The 16,630-nt window shown below is 46.3% G+C and overlaps 1 protein-coding gene across 6 annotated transcripts in view; it reads left to right on the top strand.

Annotated features, from left to right (window-relative positions):
- gpatch8 (G patch domain containing 8) overlaps positions 1 to 16,630 on the top strand; it is a 61,217-nt gene that overhangs the window by 29,176 nt on the left and 15,411 nt on the right. The gene's annotated exons all lie outside the window — the stretch shown is intronic.

Below are 16,630 nucleotides of genomic sequence, written 5' to 3'. Positions count from 1 at the left end.
GGGGACATCTCCAGTGTGCTGGCTGGGCTTGTGGGGAGGAGACCGCTTCGGCGACCGCAGACGCAGCAAAAGAGCCAATCGCAGCCCAGAAAGGCCAGGGAAAAATCGTTGGCGCTCCCACGGTGTGCCTGTGTGTGGTCAGCGGCGTTTGGTCTGATGGGCCGAACCGTGTCTTCGGCTCCGAGCTCAGATTCACGCGGCGGAGAGGAAAGTCTGTTCGTTTGCTTTAAAGATTTCTTCGGAGATTGCTTTGAAGAACCAGCCTGTTATGGCTTCAACCAGCGAATCGCACCATCGGTACATCGAATGAAAATGACATTGATGAGTGGAAAGTGAATGCCCCAGGGGGAAACATTGCAAGCAGGTTTCAGGATATAAATATCATGCAGATAATTAGTTTTTCTGTTGGGGTCTTTATGGTTCTAATTAGCTTGCAGGAATTGGATAGTTAAGCTGTCATCTTGTATTTGCTGTGCAGGGTTATACCCATGTAGGGAGCAGCGGCCGCTGCAGAGATTCCTGCTAGCTGCCAAAAAGATTCAAGTGGTCACCAGATAGCAGGAAGTATTTTGAGGAGGGTTGCGGGGAATTGCAGGGGTGTCCAGGCATATCCACATAAGGCCGGCGTGGGTGCAGGTTTTTGTTTTTTGTCCAGCTCTAAGACACCTGATTCAAGCAATTAACCAATCAGAGTCTTCATTCAACACCTTGATTAGTAGAATCAGGTGTCGAAGTGTTTCTTCAAAAATAAAGGCATGCATTTGTTGCAGTGTGATACTAGCAAGATACAGGGGATGTGTGAAAGGGCTCCCAGGCTGTGGTTATCAGTGCCACTTGCACCGTTGAAAGTTTATTTGAGTTGCCTCCCTATGCTTCGCTGACCCCTCGTCTGTTTGCCGGGCCCTGGGAGGCCGAGGCCGCTGCAGCTTTTCTACCCAGAAGCAGCGGCGATGAGCCGTCGGCGTTTCTCCACATGATCGGAGACGGCGGCTATCGGTATTCCGTCAGCACGCTCCCCTCCACTGCAATGAAACGCCCCGGTGTTCCAAGTGTCCTGCTCTCGAGCCTGCTGCACTTCCACTTTTAAAAGAACGAAAATAAACCCGCTCCGTGCCCACGCACGCATTAATAATTCTTCTTCACAAAGTAAAAAAAAAGAAAAAAGATCAATATATGGCTGCCCTGCCGCACTGGAAGTTGTGTAACGTTTGATAATATTTTGCTGAGGTGAGATTTTTTCTGAATGCTTGAGAAGGCTGCAGTCAGTATAATAGATACAGTGGTATACTGGTTTCACAATATACCATGGTATAAGATTTTCAACGGTTTTCAAACCCTAAAAGTTCATCTCAATATCTTATCTACAGTTATTTTTAGCATCAGAAGATTGCTAGCAATCAATCTAGCTGCCTTGCTTTCAGTTCGTATCACTACTGATGTGTTTTGCTGGCATTCCAGCGTCGAATCCCCAGTCACAATGTAAGGAAGGCGGGGCGGGTGGGTGGGCGGACGAGCTCGCGCCCTCGTGCAGCGGGATGGGAGGAGCTAATGGCGGCAGCGCTGCCCAGGCAGACGGGGACCACGGGGGGAGAGCCTTCTCTAAGTGCCCTCTGTCGTCTCTCCTTCAAGGACATTGCGTTCTCCCTCCTGTTCTGCCCACTGCTGGCTGAACAGGCCGTCTCTGTGGAGCCGTTCCCTCACCCCGCCTCACACCGCAGCGGTGCCGTGAGGAAAAAGGAGCCCGGTCTTCCCTGCTCCGACTCCCCAGCACATCAATTCAGCGTCCGCCCGCAGTCTTTCGTCCCACTTCTGCCGCACGCAAATGGCGTGGCTGTAGCTTCCTGCTTTTTTAACGTCTGCTGTATCTCTTTTTGCACTCAGCGTAGCAATCGGGGTCAGTCGGTTAATAAAAGTTAGAATTTAATCCTAATCTCCGTAGGTTCTGCGCATTCTGTTCTCTGTACTGAGCTGTTTTAGTTCTGACTAACGGAGTTTAAAAGAAATGCTCCCTGATAATAGATGGCTTGCTAATATCTTTTTTTTTGTTTTTTTTTTTTGTTTTTTTGGGGTCAAAATTTTTTGTTTGCCATTATGGCTTTTGATATTTAAAAACCAAAATTTTCACTCTAAATCTCTGATTTAATTCATCGTATTAAGGTGATTATTTAATTTCTCTCATGAAAAATACTCACTGATCCCTTTATTCCAGTCGTAGCCGATTTTCTGTGGGATTATGTTGTTGACTTGTCACATTATTTGACAGATCGGCCAGATTTGTGACCATGGAAACATCCGTGGTGGTTATGCCAACTGGCATGTCTGCGACTGCACAGACGGTTTGTTTGCTTGGTTCATCAAACCTATCAAGATGGAATAAGACTTTTTTAAAAAATCAGTTTCATTCAAAGGCTCGCATACACTTCTTGTGTGTGAATTCCTTGGGCAAACTTGTCCTGAGCATATCTTTAACACAATACTGAAGAGTAAGTCCAATTTTAAGTGTGTATTTTACTGGTTATCCTTCATAGATGAAGTATTCAATAATCATTGTATTATAATATCTTCCATGTATTATCATTGGTTTTTATAACCTACCTTTGTGGAGATGCCTCTGTTTATACCCTGAGACGTCCAATGGATGCAGGTTGTAAATAACATGGCTATAAAGTGGGGAAATGGCTTTGCTTCAGATAATGGTTGAAGCAGAATCTATTCAGTCAGTGTACTTTGAAAATGTCATCACATTTAATGGCATAAGCACTCTGTACTCAGCACCCGTGTGTGTCTTTGTGTGGGCGGGGGGGGGGGGGGGGGGGGGGGGGGAGGCGGGGGTGGGGCAGGTGAGGCGAGGCTTGACCCAGTGTCCATGCTGGTTTTTTAATTGGAGCAGATCTCAGCAGTGGTGCTGGAGATGGAAGTGCTAAATCAGCACAGTTAAACCCCGGAGTCGTGACCCTGATTGATCCCTGGCGATGAATATCCCGGACTTTTATTATTCCGGCCCTTCTCACCTCTTCGGCCAATTTGTGTACGTCGCCCGGCGAGCGGCGGGAGGGACTTCTCAATAGCCGCCCGGCCAGCGGAGGCGGGCGGTTACCGTCTGCCCCTGTCCCAGCGCTCCCCCCCCCCCGCGCAGGAGAGAGCGCAGCCCCGTTTCTGCAGAGAGGAGCTCTTGCATTATTAACAGGCTTGCGGCTCCGGCCCACTCGCGCTCGTTCAGCGCACAGTGTTTGTTATGATTTTGCTGGAGGACACGGCGGAGGCCTCAGCCTGACTGCAGGCAGAAGAACGGCCCGGAAAGACGTGGAGCCAGCGGTCAGGGCGCACGCTAAGTCCCTCTCTGCGTGATGCTGACGTGTGCCGACAGGATCCTTCCACCCCCCTGGCAGCCCCCACCCCCGTTGCCCCAAAAACCTTCGCTTCATGACGCCATTACGCAAGCAAAGCCATGGCTCTCCAGAGCTCTCCACACGAGTCTGCCCTCATCTGGTACCACCGCATTCTTTTGCACCTGGGCTTTCTGATATCATAGCCCTGCTTGAGTTTGGGAACACAAGCGGAGTCTTTGCGCAAACTTGTAAAGATACTGTAAAGATGGCTGTTGGCGGATGAATCTTGAGCAGGCGGAAAGGAGGCTGGGACCGAGTGGCTGGTCAGGGAGGGGGGGGGGAGAACCAACACTGACCCACGGCCCTGTCTGTCTTCCCTGCTGTGTCATCCTCTTTTTCGATCTTGATACGTAAGGGTAGCCAGGCAACGCGTGAGGTGGACCTGAGCCGTTTTCCACTTCCACCAGCAATGACACCAACTTCTGAGCGCAAGTCACAGTGCTGATGGAAGACTCTGGCCCTCACCCTGGCTGCAGAAAACACAAAAGTTCACTCAGCAAAATGCTTCATGGTTTTGGGGTTGGGATCTTCATTCTGTGGGGTTGTGGTTGTGGTTGTGGTTGGTTTTCTTCAGATCAAGAGACATGCTGTCATGGACTCCCTCTCCCCCAAACGCATCGGGAGGTTTTGGGCATGCAAGAATGTTTTACCAAAGAAAATTGAATCCCCTATTAATTCTGTTGTCATTATAATGGGAAACAAAGCCCTTTGGCTTATTCAGCATCACAGTCATTTTGAAAGAACTCTCCTGTTTTGATGGGAACCTTGCTACATGTATGCTATAATTGTGACCAGAAGGATTCACACACTGCACTGTAGAGTAAACGCGCAGCGGCTAATTGTGCTATAATTTGGCATGGTCAATATTTTACTGCCAGTAATGGATGCTGCTGTGTTTGTCATGTTATTCTTACATTGGTTCCCTTGGGGCTATAACCAGCTGCAGACTCATTGTGTTATCTGGTTTGTGATTTTAAACATATTTTTTTCTTCTTCTCCTTCATTAATGAGTCACTAATGAGCAGGGCATTGAGGCGTGTGTGTGTTTTGCTTGCAGTTTGCATTCTGAATGAAAAAAGTCTCTGAAGTTGTTTTGATACTGCGAAATGTCAGTGTTGTCTTACCAGTCTAATTCGAAACTTGGGTCTAGTTGAAACTGGAGCTCATTACTGAAGAATAGGTCTTCCTGAAACCAAACCGTAGATGATGTGTTGGGTTTACAACACACCGTCATGTCGAACACAAATGCCTGCAACCCGACTTTTCATGGTCATTATTTTTTCATAGCGCCACCCTAGCTTGCGTTTTGGTGAGTGTATTTTCTCTGTCTGTTTTGAAATGAAGGCCTGATTAAGAGTAAAACCTGCCGTAGGTGCTTACACACCGGCTCTGTCATTTTAAAACAGTCCGCCTCGCTCGCTCTAACGGACGATCGATGCGTTGTCTTTGAGATAGTGGCTTGTTTTATGCAAGGAGAGGATTGCAAGTTAAATGCTCCCTGTGCATCTGTCCCTTTTCACAGAAAAGTAAACATCAGATTAAAACTATATCTGAAATCATCCATAGTGTGCCCGCGTGCAAATATTGCCCTGAAGAGCATGAGTGTTTTTCTGGATTATGTCGAGGTCTAATACTGATGTTGCAGACGTTTCCCCCTCAAAATACTAGGAGTTAGGGGCTAATCCTCAATTTAATTAGCTGTTATCTAAAGAAATTCCTCTTTTTCTTTCATGTCGCATCTGAGCATTAGTGTGCAGAGCTTGTGGATCGCACAGATGCTGAGGTTCCAAGAGGCCTTGCAGAGCAGAGTTTTTTCCACAACGCTCCTGACCTTATCAACATTCCCTTTGTCAGCGTGAAGGTCCTACAGCATAACGCGGCAGGCTGATATTTCACGACGGGGGCCGGATTCGCCCTCTTCTCTCTGACTGGCCAGCTGCCCTCCTGCACTTCCTGCTTTGGGAATAACTGAGCCAATCCCCTCAGGGCTGCGTTTGGCTGCTGCTGAGCAGAGTTCCCAACCGAACACTTTGCTTGAAGAGTGCTGGCTGGCCATCCCCTCCCCCCCAGCGCTAACCCTCAGATCAGCATTGTTTATGGCACGATGAAAGGTATATTAAGCCTGTAAAATCCGGAACAATGCTGTATGAACTCATTTGGGTTTCTGTCCGGCTTATCGCTCCCATTTGTTATTGCTACAGATATAGTAGTGCTAGTTTGTAGTTACTGCTTATGGAATGAATGTGAAAAGGGAACGCCGCAAGGTGACTTTGAAATTTGCGAACGTGTACATCCCTTCGCTTGTGTTACGGCCTTGCCTTTCACACAAGTGTGCCAAGTGTGCCACTGCCATGTACCCGTTTCAATGACCTGGGGCGGCTAGGTTAGCTATGGCTGTGACGCCACTCCACACCAGCAGGGAGTCTTGGGACGTGCTGCCTGCTTGGTGAAGCTGTGTCTTTGACCCAGTTTGGTTGTTCCTGTAGACGGCCAAAAGTTTGCTGCAGTGAGTGGCCAGCAGTAGCTTCCTGTGGCCTCAGCAGTGAGAAGCAGCACTCTTGTGTTTGTTTTGGGGGGGCTGCTTGTACAGCAGTCTCAGAACGGCCACTGCTTTGTGTCCCCAGTGAGCCGACAGGAATTATTTAAAAGGCCCTAATTTATTTACATCTCCTTAGATGTCCAGAGGACAGGATGCCAGTCTGGGGAGGGTAGATGCAGCTTGATGAATAGTCAACTTTTCCCTATCCTGGTATTAGAAATGATTGCCTGTGATGTAATCAGGTGTGGGGAATAGCTGGCCATAGCGTACTCAGGTCAGTGTAGGAATATAACAAAATTACATTTCAGATTTGTCAAAAACAGTAGTATTGACCTACTAGTCATATATGGGCAATTGGCATCAATATCACCAATGGTGCATAGATTCGTGCAAAGTATTTTATTGTAAATAAAAAATAAAAAATTCATGACAATTTCAACATTAAATAGCATTAAGCTCTATGAGGAGTATTAGCTGTTGTTAAAATGCACCACAAGAGAGGATGTAAAAAAAAAATGTCACTGACTGCATCCAGCCATGTTTGCTGACGTTAGCGTGCTGCTACACTCCCTTAACAAGTTCGCTAGCTAGCAAGGCAGCTAGCTAAACTAGCCTATCGGTCAAATCATTTCTAAATCTTAACTCACCGTAGGGGGATATTTGCTGCATAGTGTCCTAGTTCTGAAAACCCATGTACTACTTCAGGTTCTCCCTACCCTTCTCAAAATCACCAGTGGTGGTGACAGCTTTGCAGAAGATTTGGGGGATGTTTGTCTTTATTCACGATTCCAGTCCAATCCAAATTCCTTTTGTCTATTGTTGACAGGCTAGTTATTTTTGATGGTGGAGTTGTGTGGCTTTTTTCTCTTCTTTATTCTCATTCAGAATTGGAGGCGGAGCACTACCCGCAGATTTATTAGGTCGTATCACGAAGCGGTCCGTTGTGAATGCAAGCGTTCACCCGGTCAGTCAGGTCAAGGCAAGAGAAAAGCACAAGAAAACAATGACCATCATTTAACATAGGAGCAGGTGTACGTCAGTTATATTGAACTGGTACTCATTGCTACAGAATTTACTAAGTGTTTTAGCAGTTTTTATTGTGAGATAGTAACAGGAATGCATATATATTTGAATGTCTCTGATAAGACTTTGGGGGCAATGTTTGCCTCTGCCCTTGTGCTTTCTGGGACAAAATAGATTATAGTTAGCTCTGGTGTACTAGTGTGTGGGGTATAGTTAGCTCTAGTGTACTAGTGTGTTGGGAATAGTGAGCTGTCCTGTACTAGGGTGTGGGGAATAGTTAGCTCTGGTGTACTAGTGTGTGGGGAATAGTTAGCTCTAGTGTACTAGTGTGTTGGGAATAGTGAGCTGTCCTGTACTAGGGTGTGGGGAATAGTTAGCTCTGGTGTACTAGTGTGTGGGGAATAGTGAGCTCTAGTGTACTAGTGTGTTGGGAATAGTGAGCTGTCCTGTACTAGGGTGTGGGGAATAGTTAGCTCTGGTGTACTAGTGTGTGGGGAATAGTTAGCTCTAGTGTACTAGTGTGTTGGGAATAGTGAGCTGTCCTGTACTAGGGTGTGGGGAATAGTTAGCTCTGGTGTACTAGTGTGTGGGGAATAGTGAGCTGTCCTGTACTAGTGTGTGGGGAATAGTGTGCTGTGCTGTACTAGTGTGTGGGGAATAGTTAGCTGTCCTGTACTAGTGTGTGGGGAATAGTTAGCTGTCCTGTACTAGTGTGTGGGGAATAGTTAGCTGTCCTGTACTAGTGTGTGGGGAATAGTGAGCTGTCCTGTAATAGTGTGTGGGGAATAGTTAGCTCTAGTGTACTAGTGTGTGGGGAATAGTTAGCTGTGCTGTACTAGTGTGTGGGGAATAGTGTGCTGTGCTGTACTAGTGTGTGGGGAATAGTGAGCTGTCCTGTACTAGTGTGTGGGGAATAGTTAGCTGTCCTGTACTAGTGTGTGGGGAATAGTTAGCTGTCCTGTACTAGTGTGTGGGGAATAGTGAGCTGTCCTGTAATAGTGTGTGGGGAATAGTTAGCTCTAGTGTACTAGTGTGTGGGGAATAGTTAGCTCTAGTGTACTAGTGTGTGGGGAATAGTGAGCTGTCCTGTACTAGTGTGTGGGGAATAGTTAGCTCTAGTGTACTAGTGTGTGGGGAATAGTTAGCTATGCTGTACTAGTGTGTGGGGAATGGTTAGCTGTGCTATACTAGTGTGTGGGGAAATAGTTAGCTGTCCTGTACTAGTGTGTGGGGAATAGTTAGCTGTCCTGTACTAGTGTGTGGGGAATAGTGAGCTGTCCTGTACTAATGTGTGGGGAATAGTTAGCTATGCTGTACTAGTGTGTGGGGAATAGTGAGCTGTCCTGTACTAGTGTGTGGGGAATAGTTAGCTATGCTGTACTAGTGTGTGGGGAATAGTTAGCTGTCCTGTACTAGTGTGTGGGGAATAGTTAGCTGTCCTGTACTAGTGTGTGGGGAATAGTGAGCTGTCCTGTACTAGTGTGTGGGGAATAGTTAGCTATGCTGTACTAGTGTGTGGGGAATAGTTAGTTGTCCTGTACTAGTGTGTGGGGAATAGTTAGCTATGCTGTGCTAGTGTGTGGGGAATAGTTAGCTGTCCTGTACTAGTGTGTGGGGAATAGTTAGCTGTGGTCATGTGAGGCTGCACCTTTACATGTAGTTCTGGGGCTGTAGCTTTGCCAGTGCTGCTGACCACTCCATGGACCCCATTTTTACGCCAGGCAAATTCCAAGAAGAGACCACCATGCACTAAGAATTTGCATGGAAACAAATAGGTTTGTTTTCAGTTAAAAGACTGTCCCCTCCCCCTTATCTTCTGTTAAACCCATTTCCCCTACAAGGCTAGATCAAGTTGGATTGTAGTCATCTGCAGGTCAACTGGGAGCACATTTTATTTTCAGTTGGCAGTTCCCCCTGAAAGAAACAGGCTTTTTCATGTTCCCCGTCAGCCTTTGGTTATGGAATTTACACACTGAAATGAGATTTTGTGTCCTTCTGAAAAAACTTTTTTTTAGATCTTTAGGTGATTGAAATATTAAAGCTCACTTATGGAGACTGCAAGTAAGTGTTTGTCATTAAATCTGTGCAATTGGTGGACCAGCCCCCCCCCCCCCCCCGCAGAGAGATTGCGGTTTGATAGCGAGGGACAGGACAAGCTGCACGTAATTTATATTCGTGTCTCAGAGCAAGGGCAAGAGAGTCATTTACGCCCTCAGCTCATTTTTCCTGTTTAAATTCCTGATGCGAACCCCACCTTCTCCATTCACCTTTATGAAAATCAAATTGCCTCAATTATACATGCCTTGTTTCCCTGGGCATCTTTCTGCTTTCCTGAATCCTCCCCTGATCCTCTTCTCACACAGCAGAGTAAACAAGTAATCAATCATCCACCCCCCATTGCACAGGGCTCATAGTAAACCTAGTGCCCACAGTGCTTCTTCTTTATAAAGTATCAGAGCACTACCATCACTACACCGACTGTGTGTGTGTGTGTGTGTGTGTGTGTGCGCGTCTTAACTGGCCACTCCCCAGTACAGCCCCTCCCCTGTCTTCACTGGCTACTCCCAGTATAGCCCCTCCCCTGTCTTCACTGGCCACTCCGTCTGCAGCCCCTCCCCTGTCTTCACTGGCTACTCCCAGTATAGCCCCTCCCCTGTCTTCACTGGCTACTCCCAGTATAACCCCTCCCCTGTCTTCACTGGCTACTCCCAGTATAGCCCCTCCCCTGTCTTCACTGGCCACTCCGTCTGCAGCCCCTCCCCTGTCTTCACTGGCCACTCCGACTACAGCCCCTCCCCTGTCTTCACTGGCTACTCCCAGTATAGCCCCTCTCCTGTCTTCACTGGTCACTTCCACTACAGCCCCTCCCTCCAGTGTGTGCTGCCATTCAAAGGCCAGTAGAGGGGTCTTGATCGCATGGCCATTGTGTATCCAAGCTGAGGTTTCACTGCCATGTTTTTTCCTAATTAATGCCATCTATCACCCACACACATAAAATCACAGGGTCTTAGCAGACACTGTTATCCAGACCAAATTTGTTTTTACATAGTATCCATTTATACAGGATATATACTGAAGGACTTAAGGTGAAGTACCTTGGGCAAGGGGACGGTGGCAGTGTCCTACCTAAGAATCAATCCTGTAGTCTTTAGGTTACCAGCCCGGTTCCCTAAGCACTTTGCTACACTGACGACATAACAAGCGGCCAAAACCGGGCTACGTTTCTGAAGTTGTCTTGTTGACAGATGTTGCTCACTAGCGTCACTGCAGTTGGCTCCAGTATAGGTAATTCAGCCACCCGTTTCAATGTAAGTAAATGGCAACAATACGGTCAAAATAAGTCAATCATTTTTTTTCCACAAGAAAAAGTAGTCACAATTGGTGTTTTTTCTTTGTCTAATGTCTCCCCATTTGCCAATTTGTTAAGTTATCCTGCTATTAGGACAAACAGAGTCACTGTATCTCACGCACTTAGTGGACAACTGGACTTCAAGTCCCTACTGCTCAGTCTCTGGCTCCAATTTGTACAACATGGCGGTGCCCACGAACTACACTTCCTGGACTTCAAAACCCTTTTCTGCAAGCCCATGGAATGTCAATGGGTGACATCACAGTGACTTTGTACATATTTTTCTACAGTCTATGCGCCATATAACACACCCCAAGAAGCAGGTCAGACCAGTATAATAATAGAATGCAAAGCTTTTTTTTTTCCTTCAGACACGGCGGAAAAACTGGTCTTGCCACCTGCTTGCACAGTGTCCCTCATGCGCAGATTCATAATTGGGGTCATTTTTCCCACAGCTAGAAAAGGCAGAAAATTCCGGATATTTCTTAATGGAGGCCATCATGCATGCAAGGGCAGAGAGAGTTCATGTTGAAGTTGTGAGACCTCGGGGGGAAAAAGTTTGCTCTTCTGTGCAGGGACATATATGGCCTTGTGTTCCTCATACCTCAGAGACATGGCCTTGCAGTGCCATCCACAGCCTGGAGCAGGAAATGCAGCAATGCCATGAAAATCCTGTAGTCACTCACTAATATTTAGCCAACTCAGTCATATGAGATACTAAGTCATATCTTTATTTGTATTTTGTTAGGACTACATTGTTAATAGCATTGTAAATAGCATCTGCGAATTGTTATATGCACTAAATTCAGCATTAGTTTTTCTGTGCATATAAAGGTCAAACTTGTTCTTACAGGAGGCAATTATGCAACAGTTCAGATCCTTATGCAACTTGCTGATGTGTAGTTAAGCTGGGTGATCTCATTTTACTTCCTGTCTGCATTACTGTTTCTGTATTGGTATCTTTCGGCAGGAGTATTACTCTGGATAAGTAGGCTAATTACTGGCTGCCGACGTGGCCAAAGGAAATTTTTATGTGGGATTTTATCCTGTTTTAGTGATTTGATTTGGTATGATGTCCAGCAGTGCTCAAAGTCAGTTAATTTCTTCTAGTGGATGTTAGTCATTAAGCGGGACTGCAATACTGTTACATGTTCTCTGCTTCAGCTTGGTTCTCCTATTCAAATGTAGTTCTTCAGAGTTGGAAAAGAGGAACCATGTTGTTTAGTGTTTCTTTCTCAACCGCTGAGCCCTGAACTGTATCCCTTTTGTTTGCAGTAATGGCTTCTGCTTGTCATCTCTGAAGTCCTATTTCACTTCATGAATGTTCTCAGCCCTTTAGTTTAAATCCGGTTTGATGCATTGTACGCTATGTGTGTAGTACCAGTGAATGTGTGTAGAACTGTCCAATGGAATGGAACGGGGTAGCATGTGGATTGGTACAGGGTTCCAGAACTACGCCTTCGTAACACCTTCCTGCCCCCCTTACATTCCCACAAACCCCACACCTTTCATCCCTGACTCCTGCTCTGCATTCTGGCCTGTGCTGTAGGGTCGTACGCCCGGCATTTTGATGCTTCTGGAATGACCTTATTTCATTACAAGCAGCGACGAGGACCCTTTATCATAGGGAAAGCATATGCGTCGCAGTCCGGCCTGGTCAGACCAGAAGAGAAGCATTCGTTTACTGAGTGTTCATTATCACTTTCAGAGTGAAGAACGTTTACAGAGTTTACCTCTTGGCAGGCAGCTGCACTGAAATCTGTAAAGGCTGGCGCTCTTCATGAATGCCACTGCGTGCTCATCACAATACTGGTTCAGGACTTGTTCCACCAGAGATACTTTGATACAATGAGGAGATGTGTCAGCAGGAGCAGACACAATAGCGTTCAGTAGCGCTGGCTTAGTATTTCACATCTGTTGCACTTTGCGGCTAAGGGCCCAACACAGCGATACTCGATAAAATCAGATACCGTATGTTGAGGAACATCATGTCAAAACGCTTTTTCAGCTGGATAAATGTTGATTGTCATGCCTCGTGATTCACGTTTTTTCATGCACAAAGAAGAAAAAATTAGAATGAAAGATTTCTAATAATTGTATTCCGGCTTTGAGTAGCATCCATAATGAAGTTTCTAATTGAAACTATTTCACCCAGTAACAAGCTGAGTACTCCTTTGTAGCAAAACTACCCACAATCCATACCTCGGCGTTTCGCAATGAATGGAAGATTTGCTTACTATTATTGCCATTAATTTCTATGAGCATCAAGAGCTAATGCTAGCTCCTGACCAGTCTCTGCTAAAGTCTCTGGTTCACATTAAGGTCAACACTGTTTGGATATTGGATTTTTGTATGCGTGCACCTCAACTTTAATGGCTCACAGGCATTGAGGCATTGAGACGGGGAGATTAAAGAATTGCATTTTTATTTAACATTACTGGCAGTTGGGGGAGAGTCTGATGTAATGCTGAAGGGTTGTATTGAGGACTGTTTTACACAGGGACTGTGTGCTGCGTTTTAGCCTGCATGTGTCTGTCTCCCTTAAAACCAGTAAAACCCATGCTTTTCCTTTCGATTGGGTGTGCCCAAACAGTAGCCCTCTTAACAGTGGGGTTGTAGTGCGTTTTTCCCTCCGTGTCCCATGTGACCAGTTGTCTGATTGAATGTGGAAATGGAAATAAGCTGAAGTATGAACTCTGCTCTATTGCCTCATTTACTTTAGCGTGGGTGGGCGGGGGTCAGTGATGGTGGTGTGATGGTGGGATTGAAAACCCACCACTGGGGAAGTGCGAAGGCTGCCTGACCCCACCGGCTTCCAGTGGAGTTCGGGCAGGAGGGGCGCGAGTGGCAGCCATATCCCGGCCCAGATCAGTATGGGGGGGCGGGCTCCTGCTCTCCCCACCTTCTCTGTGTACCTTTTTGTTCATTTTTAACCAATTGGTGTGTCTGTTTGTCAGTGGTATGATCCTGCCCATGTTGTGCTGATGGTAAACTTAGTGGTAATTTTTATTTCTCCCTGATTTCATTGTTTTCTCGTTATTGTTCTTCTGTCATCAGTGCTCTAGTACAGCAGGCTTTAATTCTCTCTGTTGTAGCCCTCATTCTGCTGCTTGACCTTGATTATATATATAAGTCACTTTTTTATTTACGTATTTATTTATTTATTTTTAGTCTAGTTTTTATTTTTATTTTGGTGGATGTTTTGTCTGAGCCTTTCATTGGAATGGATAATGTGAGAAGGGTTGTCGCTGTGTGTGGCTTTCAAACCGTAGAAATCATTGGGACATATTGTGTCGTGCCGGGTCTGCTCTGTGGCCCTTTCAGCCGCGTTCAGGGAGGGAGCTGTGGCAGGCGGTAGTGCAGATACGGTGTGAATATGTACGGGTACCCAGAGAACTGCACAGAGGGCTTCACCTGACCGTGACCTCTGACCCCCACAACAAACGGTCAGCCAGAAGACTGAGAGTCGAGTCAACTTTATTTATAAAGCACGTTTAAAAACAACTGACTTTGACCAAAGCGCTGTATAGCTACAATAAATAAAAACAGGTCCAAGGGATAACAAAACATTGCGCGAAGACAATACTGCACACCGGCCGAGGAGGATTAGAGGTCAGAAGTTCGGCTTTTGACTGTGACCCCTCTTTCTCGCCTCGTGCCCAATAGCCTCGACTGAAGTACTGTGGCATAAACAGGTCACTCGGAGGTCAGTCTGCTCATCTTCAGTCAGACAAACTCTTATCCCTGATTTTACAGTTATTACTGGCATATCTCTGGAAACAACCGGAAGGGCGGCGGTGCTTTAGTTCAATTAAAGCAGCCATTTGTTGAGTCCAGTGTTATGCATGAGTTAAAATATCCAAAACAGGATTAGGCTTTTAATTGGCCGTTCCTTTTAAAATAAATCGTTTAATGTTGATTTTAGTTTAAGCTGGCCAGAAATCTGAAGGCATCTACCTTCTGTTTCGGGATGGTATAGTCCAACTTTTTGGAAAAAAAACTATCTTTGCCATAGTTAGACTGTAAGATTGATATCAATTTTCATCCCTGTGTATCCAGTACAAAAATATGAAACAATATCTACGGGCTGCATGGTGCAACTGTGCTACCCTAATGAATGGCTGCAGCTTTTCTAAGTGGTGGAAATGCTAAGTGGAAATAGACCTTCCAGCATTTCCTAAAGCTCAGTTATTTACATTTGTATCTTGTGCATTTATATCAAGTAAAAATAACAACGGAAAATGAGAACTTGGTCCTGAGAAGAGGCAGATAAATTTAGAACTAAAAATGACAAATAAGTATTTATCCATCCACTGCGTTCAGTATTTAATAGCTGTGCAGCGCCACTTGAAGAGTGACTTTGGGCTTGCCAGGTATGCAATACTGTTGGCTGCAACGCATACCTGTAGTGCAAGTTTACAGTCAGTGACGCGCATACCTGCCAACCCTGAACGCTTTTATTTCCATCACGTCATTTAGCAGAGCGACCGTTGCTTCTGCCTGCAGCCATTCACAGAGGTAGCATAGTTAGCATGCAGCACTTGGATGTCGTCTAGTGTTTTTTATACAGGATGAACGGGTGGACATGTTATCAATCTTATAGTCAAACTATGGGTAAGATGGCCAAAATGTGAATTTAGCAAAAAATTTGGACTATTCGATTAAGTAGGTATGGATGAGTACATTTGTGTGCCTTACCCCCTATAGGGACACCTGGCTTGCAGACAGCGCTGCAGGGGTCAAAGTTCTCCCGGTCCCTTCTGCAAAACAAGCAGCTGTTATACCACTGGGCTCCAAATACTCTATGCATTTAAACGGACACACAGAGTAGCAGAATATCAAAGTGGAGAGATGGGAGGGAAAATATCCAATCTGACTGCCATTGATTGACATTTGCCTTCTTTTTAAACTTTTAAAATGGACACTGTGGGACCTGAGGATGTCTTCCCACCTTCTGTATTATTGAGTGTAGGCTCATTTGTAGCCTGTTTACAGAGGCCTCTTTAAGTAGGCCCCTATCTGTGAAGTGGCCGAATCCTCACCCCGCCCCTACATAATGTCAGTTTATTGTGTCTGTTCATTTTTGTCTCTTGGTAGGAAAATTCCAGAAACTATAGTAGTTCCTGCTTTCTCAACTACTTACTGCTCAAGGGTATAACCTGGTAATTTAATATTTTTTATATACTTAAATATATATATTTTAAAAAGTGAATCAAACCAAACGACCAGGCGCTTCTGATTGTGTGTCAGTTGGCGGCAGCAGCACCGGCATTGTTCAAATCATTTCCTACATGCCATTTGTTCAAGGCTCCTCTGTCTGTCTACTTACTTACCCCAAACTCTCAGGTAAGAGCCCTCCCCCAACCTTTTCTTCCACTGTCACCATGGCAATCGTTAGCCCCGTGACATCAAAATTGCCGCTGTAGCTAAGTGCTTGTCTACTTCCTCCTTGCTTTGTTTTGCCGGTTGAGTGGTTTGAACCATACAGTCTTATTTTTTTCTTTTCTTTTGTATGTTTTTTTTTTTTTTGTTTCCCTTGGAAGTGATTATCTCCTCACCTAGCTCTTTTCACAGCTTGTGTCACAATGCAAAAAGAACATCCTCTCATAGTGTAGCAGGGGGATTTAAATAGGGGGGGAGGATCATTCTCAGGTGCACTGAGTATAGATCCCTATACAGTGCGCCTCAAGCTTTAAATTGATGACTACTCAAGTGCCTGTGTCATCAGTGCTGACCTCACGCGACTCTGCGTTCAGTGAGGCGGGTTCATGTACAAAATGGCGGAAGCGCTGGAGTGGGTGCTTTTTCCTGCGACCTTCATTAAGTTTGTCAGAGTGAAGCTCGGGGAGCCCTGGAGCAGATGACAGGTGTAGCCTCGCTAATGCAGGCGATAAATAAAGGCGGAGCGCAGCGAGAGCCCTCGGATGCTCCGCGGTCGAGTCATTAATAATGCATGGCAGACCAGCCGCGCGGCAGCGCCGCCACGACGGTACCCGCTGAGCGGGAGCTGCGTCTCTGCACCACCCCCCCCCCCCCCGGCATCGCATTTCAGCACGGCCCGCTTTTCTGGACGCTCTGCAGTCACTGCGTCAGCGCAGACGTCCAACCGGCCCCCCCTGGGGGGCCAGCAGTCAGTTTTTGAATCCCCTTTGCCCTTGCAGAAGTTCGGTGCCCGGTTTATAATGGGATTCGGCGCAGTGCAGACTGCAGCGGGGAGTCGCCGGACAGGGTCGAGGTTGAGGACGGGGCCGGGACACGCGGCGCGGAGCGTCTCCGCCGGGCGGTGGCCGAGCGAGAGACTGCGGCAGATTCATCCGGCTCGTCGGCCGT

Source organism: Anguilla anguilla, chromosome 2, assembly GCF_013347855.1.
Source record: "Anguilla anguilla isolate fAngAng1 chromosome 2, fAngAng1.pri, whole genome shotgun sequence".
NCBI classification, from domain to species: domain Eukaryota; kingdom Metazoa; phylum Chordata; class Actinopteri; order Anguilliformes; family Anguillidae; genus Anguilla; species Anguilla anguilla.
This window is presented reverse-complemented; position numbering and strand designations above follow the sequence as displayed.